This window comes from Ambystoma mexicanum, chromosome 5q, assembly GCF_040938575.1.
Source record: "Ambystoma mexicanum isolate Mex_15411 chromosome 5q, UKY_AmexF1_1, whole genome shotgun sequence".
Classification (NCBI taxonomy): Eukaryota; Metazoa; Chordata; class Amphibia; order Caudata; family Ambystomatidae; genus Ambystoma; species Ambystoma mexicanum.
Window position 1 is genome coordinate 944,744,289 of NC_090933.1, and position 12,546 is coordinate 944,756,834.

The following is a 12,546-nucleotide window of genomic DNA, read 5'->3' on the forward strand; positions in this document are numbered from 1 at the left end:
CCTAGCTGATGCCTGTGTGACTCTGGAGCAGAAGCAAACGTTGAAACAAGTTTTCTTGGATTTCCAAGATCTCTTTGGGTTAGACTCATATGACTGTGGTCGCACTGACATCCACACAACAACAATTCCCACGGACCCTGGCATGACTCCAGTGTTTGTGAAGCAATATTGCTTGCCTCTCGCATCAATGGAGTCCCTTACTGAAATAATTAAGAACCTTGAGTCCCGGGGGATAATCCGTCCAGTTCACAGCACCTTCAATAATCCGGTGCTGGGAATATTGAAGCCAAACGGCCAGTGGAGACTCTGTGCCGACCTTAGGGAGCTCAACAAAACCACCAGGGGGCGCAGAAGCTCTGCTGCCTGTGCCGGCACCTCCTCTACACAGGTTGAATATTTTGGAAAAAAAACAATTTAAACATTAATTCTGCCACTCACCTTTGTCCGTTCCTGCTGCCCTGCTCCTGAGGTCCCTCCGACTCCAACCTTTGCCAGAATCGGACCAGCTTTCGGCCGCTACTGCAACGGCTCCGGGTGAGGCCTCCTTCTGCTCTGCCATCTACCCGGCTCTTGCGGTGATCCTGTCCCGCGCTGTGGTCAGCTGGGACGGTGCTCTGCACTGTCTGCCTCTGGGAGTTGCCAGCACCTTCGGATTGATCCTGGAGCCTGCTGCGGAGTCGACCACCCCGAGTCTCATCTGTCTCACGACTGCTCGGACCCCTCTTGACATCTACGGGGTCCCGTCTGGATTGTGACTGTCTGCCGCCATCTTGGTTCCCTCTGTCTCCAGCGGTCCATTTCATCTGTGTGGGGTCCCTGCTGCAGTGTATACCATCGGCAGACCTCGGGTCCCGTCTGGATTGGGACTCGCTGACATCCGACGGGCTCCTCCAGCACTCTGTTGGCCTCCACGACCCCTCCTGACATCTCCGGGGTCCCGTCTGGGTTGTGACTGTCTGCCGCCTGGATCCCTCCCGTCGTTCACGGGCCATCTCCATTGCAGACCTCGGGTCCCATCTGGATTGGGACTCGCTGACATCCGACGGGTTCCTCCAGCACTCTGCTGGCCTCCACGGCCCCTTGGGTGATTCTGTGGCTTTCTCCCTCTGGCTCCTCACTGGTCCCTCCAGCGCTCTTTGGTCCTGTGGGGATTTGTTCTGCTCCCTCCTGCCAGCTACTTTCTGTTTCATCCAGTGCTCTGTGGACCGTTAGGTGGTTGTGCTGCTTCCCCCGCCGGTTCTTAACTGGTCCCTCCAGCACTCTGTGGACCTTTGGTGGACTGTTCTGCTTCCTCCCGCCGGCACCGACTGGCCCCTCCAGTGCTCTGTGGTCCTGTGGAGATTTGTGCTGCTCCCTCCCGCCGGCAACTGCCTGTCTCATCCAGCGCTCTGCGGACCTGTAAGTGATTGTGCTGCTTCCCCCGCCGGTACTTGGCTGGTTCCTCCAGCACTTTTTGGACCTTTGGTGGACTGTCCTGCCTCCACCCGCCGACACCTGTCTGGTCCCTCTAGCGCTCTGTAGTGCTGTGGGATTTGTGCTGTTCCCTCCCGCTGGCAACTATCTGTTTTCATCCAGCGCTCAGCAGACTTGTAAGTGATTGTGCTGCTTCCCCCGCCGGCACTTGACTTGTCCCTCCAGCACTCTTTGGACCTCTGGTTGTCTGTCCTGCTTCCACCCGTCGATACCTGTCTGGTCCCTCCAGCACTCTGCGAACCAGTGGGGGACTGTGCTGCTTCCACCCACTGGCACCTACCTGATCCCTCTTGTGCTCCATTGACCTGTTGGGATTGTCCTGGCACCTGAACATAGTCTTGGCACCTATTTTGCCGTGTGCCGCACCTATGTGAGGGTCTACCACCCTGGAATCAGCCGCCTCCAGTCACCCCCAGCTGACATCGCCCACCTGAGTCTACCTGTCTCCTCCTCTGTCTTGCCGTAGGGCTGCACATACGTAGGGGTCAAGATACCAATTACAGCCTGTACTGTGTGTATACTACTGGTGCCTCCACACCACTTCTGCCTTCACCTCCTTACATCTTCCCCTCTCAGTAGAAAGAGCAACTGGTCAAGATCTCAGTACCTGCCCACCCCCCATTTACTGCCCTAGTCCCTCCTCTGTGGCCCCTACACTGCCCCTGATTCCTCTACCCAGTCCCCGGTTCTGAGCCATCTCGATACTTCCACACTGCTTCCTATCCTCGCCTTCACTAGTACCTACTGCTACGGCCCTCCTGACTTGCCTTATTTTTTAGCCCCTGTTATGCAATACTCCAAATCTTCTCCTCGCCCTCCTTTCTCCCCACCCTCCTCCTTTCTCCTCTCCCACTTTCTCTTCTCCCTCCTTTTCTCCTTTTCCCTCCTCCTTATGCCCCGTCTTCTCCCCTATCCCCCATTACCCCTCCCGAACCTCACCTTCTCTCACTCACCGCCCTCATCTTCTTTACCCCCTCCCGCCCACCATTCCTGTCACATGAACCTAGCACTCTGGAACGCCAGATCCATCTCCAATAAAACCGCAGCAACTCTTGACTTATTCTTTCGCCTCAACCTCCACTTTCTATGCTTAACTGAAACCTGGATCCCCCCCATAACACTTCTGTCCCAGCTTTCTTAACCACCTCCTCCTCCTTCTCTCGTACCCCTCGTGCTACCGGCCGTGGTGGAGGTGTTGGCCTCCTCTACCACCCTAAGTTTATCTCCTCCCCCACCTGTCCAGACCTCCCTTCCTTCCCTTCCTTTGAATTCCTTTACAAATCCTTTTCCTCTCCCCACCCTATTTCTCTCCTGATCATCTATCGACCCCCAGGCCCACTTTCTTCCTTCTATGAAGACCTGGATCACCTCCTCTCGCTAATTTCTCCCTCCCCCTCTCCTCTGTCATTACTTGGCGACTTTAATCTTCATCTCCATACCCCCCTCAATCCTCTCTCCTCCTCTCTATCCTTGATTCCTACCTCCTTTCCCCTCTCCCCTCCTCTCCCACACACTCCTCCGGCTCCAACCTTGACCTCATCTTTAAGTCTTCCTACCCTTATTCACCTGTCTCTACCCTTCCTGTCTATCTCTCTGACCATGCACTACTCTCATTTTCCCTTTCTCCTCTCCCTCACTCCTCCTCACCATACCCTTCCGCTCCAGTCTACCCACGACGTGACTTCCGCAACTTTGACCCCTCCCTCTTCGCCGACACCTGCACTTCTCTTCTCCCATCTATCCATGACTACTCCTTATTATCAGCGAATAATAAGGAGTAGTCCTCCCTTTCATCTGCTATTTCATCCTCCCTTGATTATCTCTATCCTCTTTCGTCCTTCCGCCCAACCCGGAAACCCTCTCAACCTTGGCTCACCCCTCACCTCCTCTCTATGAGACACCTTCTCAGACGTCTCGAGAGACTCTGGCTCAAAACCCCCTCGCTATCTAACCAAACCTCTTACTTCTCTTATCACTCCATCTACGACTCTTGTCTGGCCTCAGCTAAATCCTCTTATTTCTGTAACCTACTCCAATCTCAAGCGACTCACCCTCACCGCATCTTCCAAACTCTCTCTCGACTCCTCTCTCCCCCCACTCCTGATCCCTCCTCCAATTCCTCACTCTCTCGTTCTGACTTTGGCAACTACTTCTCTTCTAAGATTGTCTCCCTTCGGCAAAAAATTCTCACCTCCACCTCTGACTTCCCTTCTTCTTCGCCAGCCCCCTCACCCTTCCTGCATGTCCTCCTTCTCACTTCTCTCCCCCTCTGAAGTCTCCACCCTCCTATCCAAAGCCCATCACACGTCTGCCCCTACTGACACTCTCTCTTCCCTTCTCATCCCTAAGATTTACCCTCTTCTTGTCCCCTACCTCACTTCCTTCTTCAACATATGTCTCTCCTCCGCTACCTTTCCCTCTGCCTTTAAACATGCCATGGTCATCCCCATACTAAAGAAACCTTCTGCTGACCCATGCCTCACCTCGAATTTCAGACCTATCTCTCTTCTCCCTTTCCTTTCCAAGCTTCTCGAACGCCTTGCATACTCTCAACTTTCATCCTTCACCACTAATTTCTCTATCCTACCACCCTCCCAATCAGGCTTTCGTCCTAAACACTCCAATGAAACTGCTCCCACCTCTATTCTGAACTCCCTTCTTACTGCCTTTCATGCTAAACAATCATCTATCCTTATTCTCCTTGATCTCTCTGCAGTCTTTGACACTGTTGATCACCCCCTCCTACTTCACACTCTCTCCTCCTTTGGCTTCAAAGGCTCCGTGCTCAACTGGTTATCCTCTTACCTCTCCTCCCGCTCCTTTAAAGTCTCCTGGGGTGGTCGGTCCTCTCCTAACTATCCTCTTGATTATGGCGTACCCCAAGGCTCTGTTCTAGGCCCTTTTCTCTTCTCTCTATACACCACCCTCATTGCCCCTGTTATCTCCTCATTTGGCATCTCTCACCACTTTTATGCCGATGACACTCAACTCTTCCTCTCCTTCTCCTCCTTCTCAACTGACCTCCACCTACAGGTCTCTTCCTGCCTCACTGCCATCAAGAACTGGATGTTTTCCCGATTTCTCTCTCTTAACACAGACAAAACAGAAGTCTTATTTTTTCCCTCTAACTCTCTTCCCCCTTCCTCTCCTCCCCCTTTCATTCACTTCCCTCCCTCCAATCTCCCTATCTCTTCTCAGGCTCGCAACTTAGGTGTTCTCTTTGACTCCTCTCTCTCCTTCTCCCAACACATCTCCCTCACTTCTCGCTCCTGCCGCTTCCACCTCTTCAATATTCGCAAAATCCGCCCCTCTCTCACTTTCCACGCTACTAAACTCTTAATCTCCTCCCTTATCTTCTCCCGCCTCTTCTACTGCTCTTCCTTACTCTTTGGACCCCCTAATTCTCACCTTGCCCCTCTTAAATCTATCTACCACTCTGCTGTACGCACCCTTTGTCTCCTTACCTCCCGTGATTCCATCTTTTCCTCTCTCTCCTACCTTGGCTGGCTTCCTTTTCACTCCCAACTTAAATTTCAATTTCTCTGTCTTGTCTTCAAATCTCTTCATGGTCTTGCCCCCCCTCATCTCTCCTCCCTTCTCTCCTTCTACTCTCCCTCCCGTTCCCTCCAATCTGCTGACCATTTCCTTCTCACTAAACCTCCTCCTCGCAGTGCCTCCTCCCGTTTTCGCTCCTTCCAGCTCTTAGCTCCTTTACACTGGAACTCCCTTCCTCTTGCCATCCGTTCTTCCCCCACCTTCCCTTCATTCCGCACTTCCCTGAAATCTCTCCTTCTCCATCCTCCTCCTTGAATCCCCTACCCCCCTTCTACTTCCCCCTTCTTCTCTCTTTCCCTGACTCTCTCCCCTCCCCTCCTCTACCCCCCTCTTCCTCCCTCCCTTTCCCCCTCTTGCCCTCCTCCTCCTTCACTCCACCCTCAACCTGTCCCATCTCCCTTTCCCCCCTCCCCTTTCAGTTAATTGCTCTTTCCATTGTTTTGTTGTTTGATTGATTCATATTGTTATGCTTCAACAGTTTATCTTTCATGTTTTATGTATCATGTTGTTCTTTGTACAGCGCTTTGGCGTAAGGCGCTTTATAAATCAATAAAATACAAATACAAACAAACGGGTCCATACTTCCCGATGGCTTCTTCCCTACATTGACCAAGGGCTGGCCCAGATCCATGGGTCACAGGTATTCACTGCAATAGACCTGACCAATGGATACTGGACCATGCCTGTCAGTAGGGAGGACCAGTACAAACTGGCTTTTACCTTTGGGGGCCAGCAGTGCACATGGACCCTGACTCTCTTCGGAGACCTCAACTCCGGCAATTAATTCAACATTTTCCTACATAAGGCCATGCCCGACCTGGGTGCAAGGGGTAACCTGGCTTATGTAGATGATGTCCTCATCAAAAGTTCATCTGTGGAGGAACACATAGCGGAGATCCGTTATGTTCTGACACAGGAGAGGGCCGCCGGAGCAAAACTTTCCTTTCAGAAAGCACAGTGGTGTAATATCTTGGGGCATGAGATTACTTCTCAGGGTCTCTGTCCCCAGGAAAAGAAAGTGGAAGCACTTCAGAAACTGAAAGACCCCCCAACTCTACGGGAACTAAGGAGCCTCCTTGGACTGACTAATTACATCAGAAAATTAATTGAGGGCTACGCGAGATCACCAGACCCCTGATTCATCTCTTGAAGGGGGGGTCAAGTGGGAATGGGGTCCAGAACAATCCGAGGCAGTAAGACAGCTCAAAAGAAGCCTCTCACAAGCGCCCTGCCTAGCTTATCCTGTCAGAAACAAGGAGTTTTTCTTGGAGACAAGGTCAATAAAGTAATCTCCTATGCGAGCAAAACTTTATCCTCTGTGGAGGAAAAATTCAACGACTGTGAGAAGGCACTCCTGGCAACGGTGTGGGCATTGAAGAATTACCGCCCGTTTATCCAGGGGGAACACATCATAGTGGAGACCCCACACCAGCCTCTGCAATATCTCCAAAGTGACCGAATCCGAGTCGGAAATGTGAGTAATTCCCGAATTACTTCCTGGATTCTGTCAATGCAAGGCTTTCCTGTGGAGGTCAGATATGGCCAAAACAAGAAGAGTCTCCTCGCGCAAGGTCTGGCAGACTTGCATGATTGTGCCAGGGAAAACTGTCTCGAGGACGAAAGTCTAAAAATCAAGGACAACATGGAGGCATACCTTAATTCCCCACACAAAGTCTTTGAAGAAGACAAGTGTGAGGGAATGCCCACTGTCTATGTGGTTAGATGCTCTTACCATGTTGACAACAACGGGGAAAAAGAACTTGTGGCCGGCGTAGGGAATGCATGGGTGAATGAGTCCCCAGAACGCTCCGCTGGATACAGAATTGGTCCCCGAAGTAGTCAGGTGGCAGAATTGATGGCTGTGTATCAAGCCATCCTCACTGCTGTCCAACATCAACTCCACAAACTGGTCATAATCACAGATTCAGATTATGTACGGAACGGGTTCGTGGAGCACCTGGTTAATTGGAAAACCAGAGGCATGTTATGTGCTAATAACAAACCCTTGAAACATGGGAAGTTAATTCAAAACATTGATGATCTGGTCACCGTGAATGGGATGACCATGTACTGGAAAAAGATCAAGGGTCATTCCAAAGTAGAGGGACCAGGCAAAACTGGAAATGACTTAGCTGATCAGCTGGCCAAAACTGGGGCCATCCAAGGGGATCTAATAGAGATTGAGTCTCTGTTGGGGGAAATCCAGGTCACTGCTATCACTAGGTCCCAGACAAATGCTCACAATGATCTTTCAACTGCACAATGGAGTAAGGAGACCCCATATGCTGATTTGATTACGGCTCAGAAGGGGGATCCAATAATTGGTAAGTTTTTCCAACACATTGAGGACCCTGAGAACTTTCCCCTGACGGATACCGATTACATTGGGAAAGAAGACCTTAGAGTGTTGATGAAATGTCCAAAAATGTTCTGAATCCAAGACGGTTTGCTGGTAAGGAAATCCCAAGCTGGCCATGATCAGTGGGTGGTCCCTACCTCATTCCGAAGCCTGATGTTATGTCACGCCCGTGATGCGGCCACCGCCGGTCATAGGGGGTTTCATACAATACTTGAGATTTTAAGAGAAGTTGCTTACTGGCCACACATGGGGCAGGACCTCGACCAATACTTGAAGGGGTGTCTTGTGTGTGCACAATTTCAGCCAACATCCCTCACACACCCGCGCCTCTCCAAAAGAGGGGGATGACACTGCCATGGTCAGATTTGCAAGTCGACTTCATAGGCCCCGTGATTCGCTCCTCTAGGGGAAATAAGTACATGTTGACAGTGACATGCTTATTTACTAAATGGGTGGAAAGTCTCCCGGCCCCAAACTGCAAGGCAGAAACAGCAGCTGCCCTGATGATCAACCACATCTTTTCGCGTTTTGGTCTACCCCAAATGATTGAGTCCGACAGAGGTAGCCACTTCACCAGCGAAGTAATGACAAAGATCTGGGAGATACTGGGGGTTAAAAGGAAGCTACATATTGCTTACCGGCCAGCCTCTTCTGGTGCAGTAGAGAGATACAACAGAACCATTGTGAGCATCTTTAAAAAGTTTGTGGCAGATTCTGGGCCAAGTTGGGATATCCAATTACCTCTGGTCCTAATGGCCATCAGAGCTACCCCTTCATCTGCAACTAAAATGTCACTGTTTGAGCTGATGACTGGACGCAAGATGGTGCTTCCCCAGCATTTGCTCTACAGGACCCAAGAGCAGACATTAATAAATGCCTCCACAACTCACGAATACGTTGAGAATTTAAGGAAACACCTCCAACATGCTTTTGCCTATGCTCAGCGGAATCTAGAAAGAGCAGCCGAGAGTATGAAAACTCACTATGACCTGAAGACTACCATGAAAGAATACAATGTGGGAGACCGGGTCTATCTATACAATTTCCAGTGGAGCCAGGCCAAACAGCGAAAATTTCTGCCTACATGGAAGGGACCTTTTGAAATTGTAGACAAGATCTCCCCAGTCACCTACAAGATCTGCATCCCCAAAGGCAGTTTGGCAGAGGGGGAAGATAAGTGGGTCCATATTAATCAGCTAAAGTGTTGCCATCCCAGGCACACTCTGCAACAACTGGAGGAATCCTCTGGAATCCCAGAGATGGCCGCTCCAGATCAATAAAAACTCCAACCCTAAAATATTCCACATATCAAAAATATAGTAACAAGAATGCAAATGTCTCCGGAATATATCTTGTTTTTTAAAATAAGAATGTAAATGTCTCTTGATTTATAAAATGTATATGCCGCCCCACTATATCAATAGTGGGGGAGAAATGTCTAGGAATAGGTATTGCTGCTTTGCTTTGTCATCTTAGGAGAGATAAAACCATAGAGAATGACCAAGGAGGAAGACCCAGGGACCGAGAGCAAAGATCTGAGGAGCCCGGGGTACCGCCCAATACTCCCATCAGGACCGGCAAGGAGAACTGATCGATCGAACCTGATGAAGGAAAAATGCTGAACTGTGCCACCTGCGGAATCGGAAAAGATGCTGAACAGCGCGTGGATCAAAACATCCTTTGCACCCGACTCCCCCTCGACTCGAAATCAAAGTACAGTCGGGCGGGCGGGCTTGTTGGGTGTCTTGACCCACGTTCAAGTTATTATGCTGCAACATTTGGTGCTGTGGGCTTAGAAAATCCGAGATGGCCGAAAAGCCCACATTTGCACCAGAATCCAGGAAAACGGCGCAGTTTTGCACACACCAAAATGATCGCCTGACCTGCCATACACCAGTGCAAAGAAAGATGGTTCTGTTTAAAATCTGTTTTTATTAATGTCAAAAATTGCTAAGATCATGGGCACGAAACCACCAAACAAAAATCCAACTCTGGTTGAGTGTTCTACTTTACTCTACTGCAGATCCACATCAATGCCATGTCAAGCAAGGATCATATACTATCATATAAAATCCTTTCTTTTTTAAATGTATTAATTCAAGACAGCTCCCAAAAATAGGTCCAGTACCGGCATTGGACACTAACCGGTGCTAGCGATCTAAACTCTGATAGGAGAACTGTATTTCAGGAGTTGCAAAAGGATCCTGAGCTAGCTGGGACTTCAAAGGCTTGCTGATTAATGAGAATTCTCAACCCCTGCTGTTCCCAGGCCCTCACAAAAAGGCAGCCTGATTCAATTAACAGTTCAAGAGGCCTTCTGTTCATGGGAAACATGCACACCTGCCCTTCCCAGCAACAGCCCAGGATATCACATGGCCCTGTTGATTGGGAGGGAGGGGACTTCCCTGCAGCCTGCAGGAAACAACACAATAGACTCTTTCAATTGAATAGAATATGCTGATTTGATGTGTATCTGTAAACAGTGCTCTGCCTGGAAGGAAGGACATGTGATCTCTGACTCACCAAGTTTTTGGGGGCGGACCCAGACACTTTTATGAATTGAATTGAAGGCAAATATATGTTTTATAAGAATACTGATAACTAGTTGTAACCAGATGACAGAAATGTACAATTTGGAGATCCTTAATATGATAAATGTACCTACAATTTGAGTCTAAACTCAATTCCGTACAATGTTTTGGGACCAAACCCTGCTATTTATTAATATTGCAGACACTGTGCTTATGCTAGAGACCTAGTAAATTACTGTAATATGCCCAGAAGGGGGGTGTACCTCTGTGTAAATTCAGGTAAAAGTCCAATATGGCAAAACCCACTAAAAATGAAAATAAGTTGCCATTTCTGAACCCAAGCTCTTAGGAAGATCAGAGTTGGGCAAGAATGTACCTTATTCATCTGCAATGTGTACATGTAATTTCAACAACTTGTGTATTTGGGAAGCATGTGTGGTTATGAAAAATCGTTTTTCTAAGTAAATGCAAAGGGGAGGGACTTCAGCCAGCCATAAAAATAGCATCACTCTGACTCATCCTGACTCACTACTTAGTTCCCCAGTGAGAGCACAAAGAATTCTCTAGCCTATCAGGATCATTAGAGGGTAGGGCATAGAAAGTCAGCCTCCCCACCCACTTTCAAAAGACATGAAAAGAGCCACTAAGACCCAGGAAGGGACACTCATTTTCCCACTTTACATGAATTCTTGCGAAGCACTCTGCCGGACCAGACAAGATCTAGAAGGACCATCTCCAGAAATTAGACTCCAGATTCCAGAACTTTGTAACAGAGAGGCCTAACCCAAACAGCTGAACTCTTCTCAGCAAGACTTCAGAACCCAGCAACCTAACCAAATTATTCAACAGCCAGGCAAGCTGTTTGATTCTGGCTAGAATGTTGGGCCAGAACCATATCAAGACCCAGAAAGCAGAGCTGTATCCAGAGCCATATCCAGACCCAGTAAGCAGAGCTGTATCTGGAACCTGAGAGAGACCCAGACCCGAGGCCACGCTGTGAAAGGAACCGGTGCCAGAGACTGTCCGGAGAGAGAACCGCAGCCCAATCCTGACCCGATCCGTGACGAAGTCGCATTCCTGTCCAAAATTAGGAGTGAGTATCCAGCCAGAACTGTGCGTAGTCATCTCTTAGTTTAAAGTAATCTCATCCCATCCAACTTGTCTAGAACTGCATTTCGAATTTTGTGTCCATCCTGTGACTTCAAATCTGTAAAAACGCCACATGTCATTCTGAAAACTTAACTTATTTCTGAAATCTACCTCCACAAAATCGTCCGCATCTTTTGAACCGGAACGAGATTTAACTTTCATTTTAGAGCTAAGAATCTAAGCTTTCCAACAAGCCCTAAACCGACTTTCAACTCCTTATAGTTTTTCCGTAATCGTGCTCGACGCACGCAACTAAATTGCCACGAATTGTCATTTCGCTCAATTTCGTTTTCTGTCAAAATAGCTCTTTTGCTCGCAACTGCTGAAATCCGTTTTCCCTCTGATAATCATTCCTGAATCATTGCCAGTGTGACTTGAACTAATCTTAAATAGCTATCACCTACCCTGAACCTCCTACAGGGAATTAAAATCATGTTTAGCATATTTTCCCCTTCTTTGCATACCACATTTAAAAGTACTTTTGCCTATGTTTAAAACCATCCCTGTTTCTCTAAGCTTGCTAGGGGGGAACTGAAATTTGTATTGTATTGATATTGTAATCCTGAAAACTGTGCTTTACTTCCATCTCCTTGTATTGCATAGGGGGGGGGAGTGAATTGCCACAAGGGGAAAAGTAAACATATTATCTCTTGTGAAACCCTATCAGTTTATTTCTGTACTGCATTTTTATTCATCATTGCATTTCCTTGAAATCATAAAAGTATTCTCAGCTACCTTAGCCTCCCTATACTAACTCCTAAGTAATTGAGTCAGTGTGCTAGTGTAACATCATCCATTGTTGATCACTGTCATATTCCTAAGTGTGCTATCAAATATTAATTTATTCATAAAAGTGTGATATATATATATTGTTTACTTTCTCAATAAACCTTTTAAAGTGCAAAACAAACCTACTTCTTGGCTCAGTGAGGTCAGAGGATTCAAAGAGAGGGGCGTTATATAAGGGTTTATCATCCAGATTATAACTTGTCATAAAAATATATAAATAAGGGGTTCCCTTGGGCGTCCCAGACAAGGCACTGACTTAATGAGATTGCTGAATTGAAGTCACTTAACATTATCCTGAGCAAGTCACTTGTCCCAACAGGGAGCGAAGAGCAGAGAGTCTTCCCCTTTGCATGTGCTCCCCTCACCCACTTGATTCCACTTGCGCAGCCCTAGCAGACACTGCTGGTGACTGCCCCATGTCTTGTGTTTCCTCTTCCGGTCCCCACTCCCTCCACTTTGTTTCGTCTTTGTGTTTATTTGCTTGTTTGGTCCTTTCCCAGTCCCTCCCTGACCTTCCCTCCTGTACACCCTGGTCCGCCTGCAACCCCTGGATTGGGCTGTGAGCGAGTCATGTCTCCCTCATCCTGAAGAGCTCCAGGGCAGCCTTGCCTGAACAGCCATCGGCTAAGGACCAGAGGCAAAGGGAAGATCCCTCCAGAGCAGTTCCACTCCCTGTTTGCCCCTGTTAGG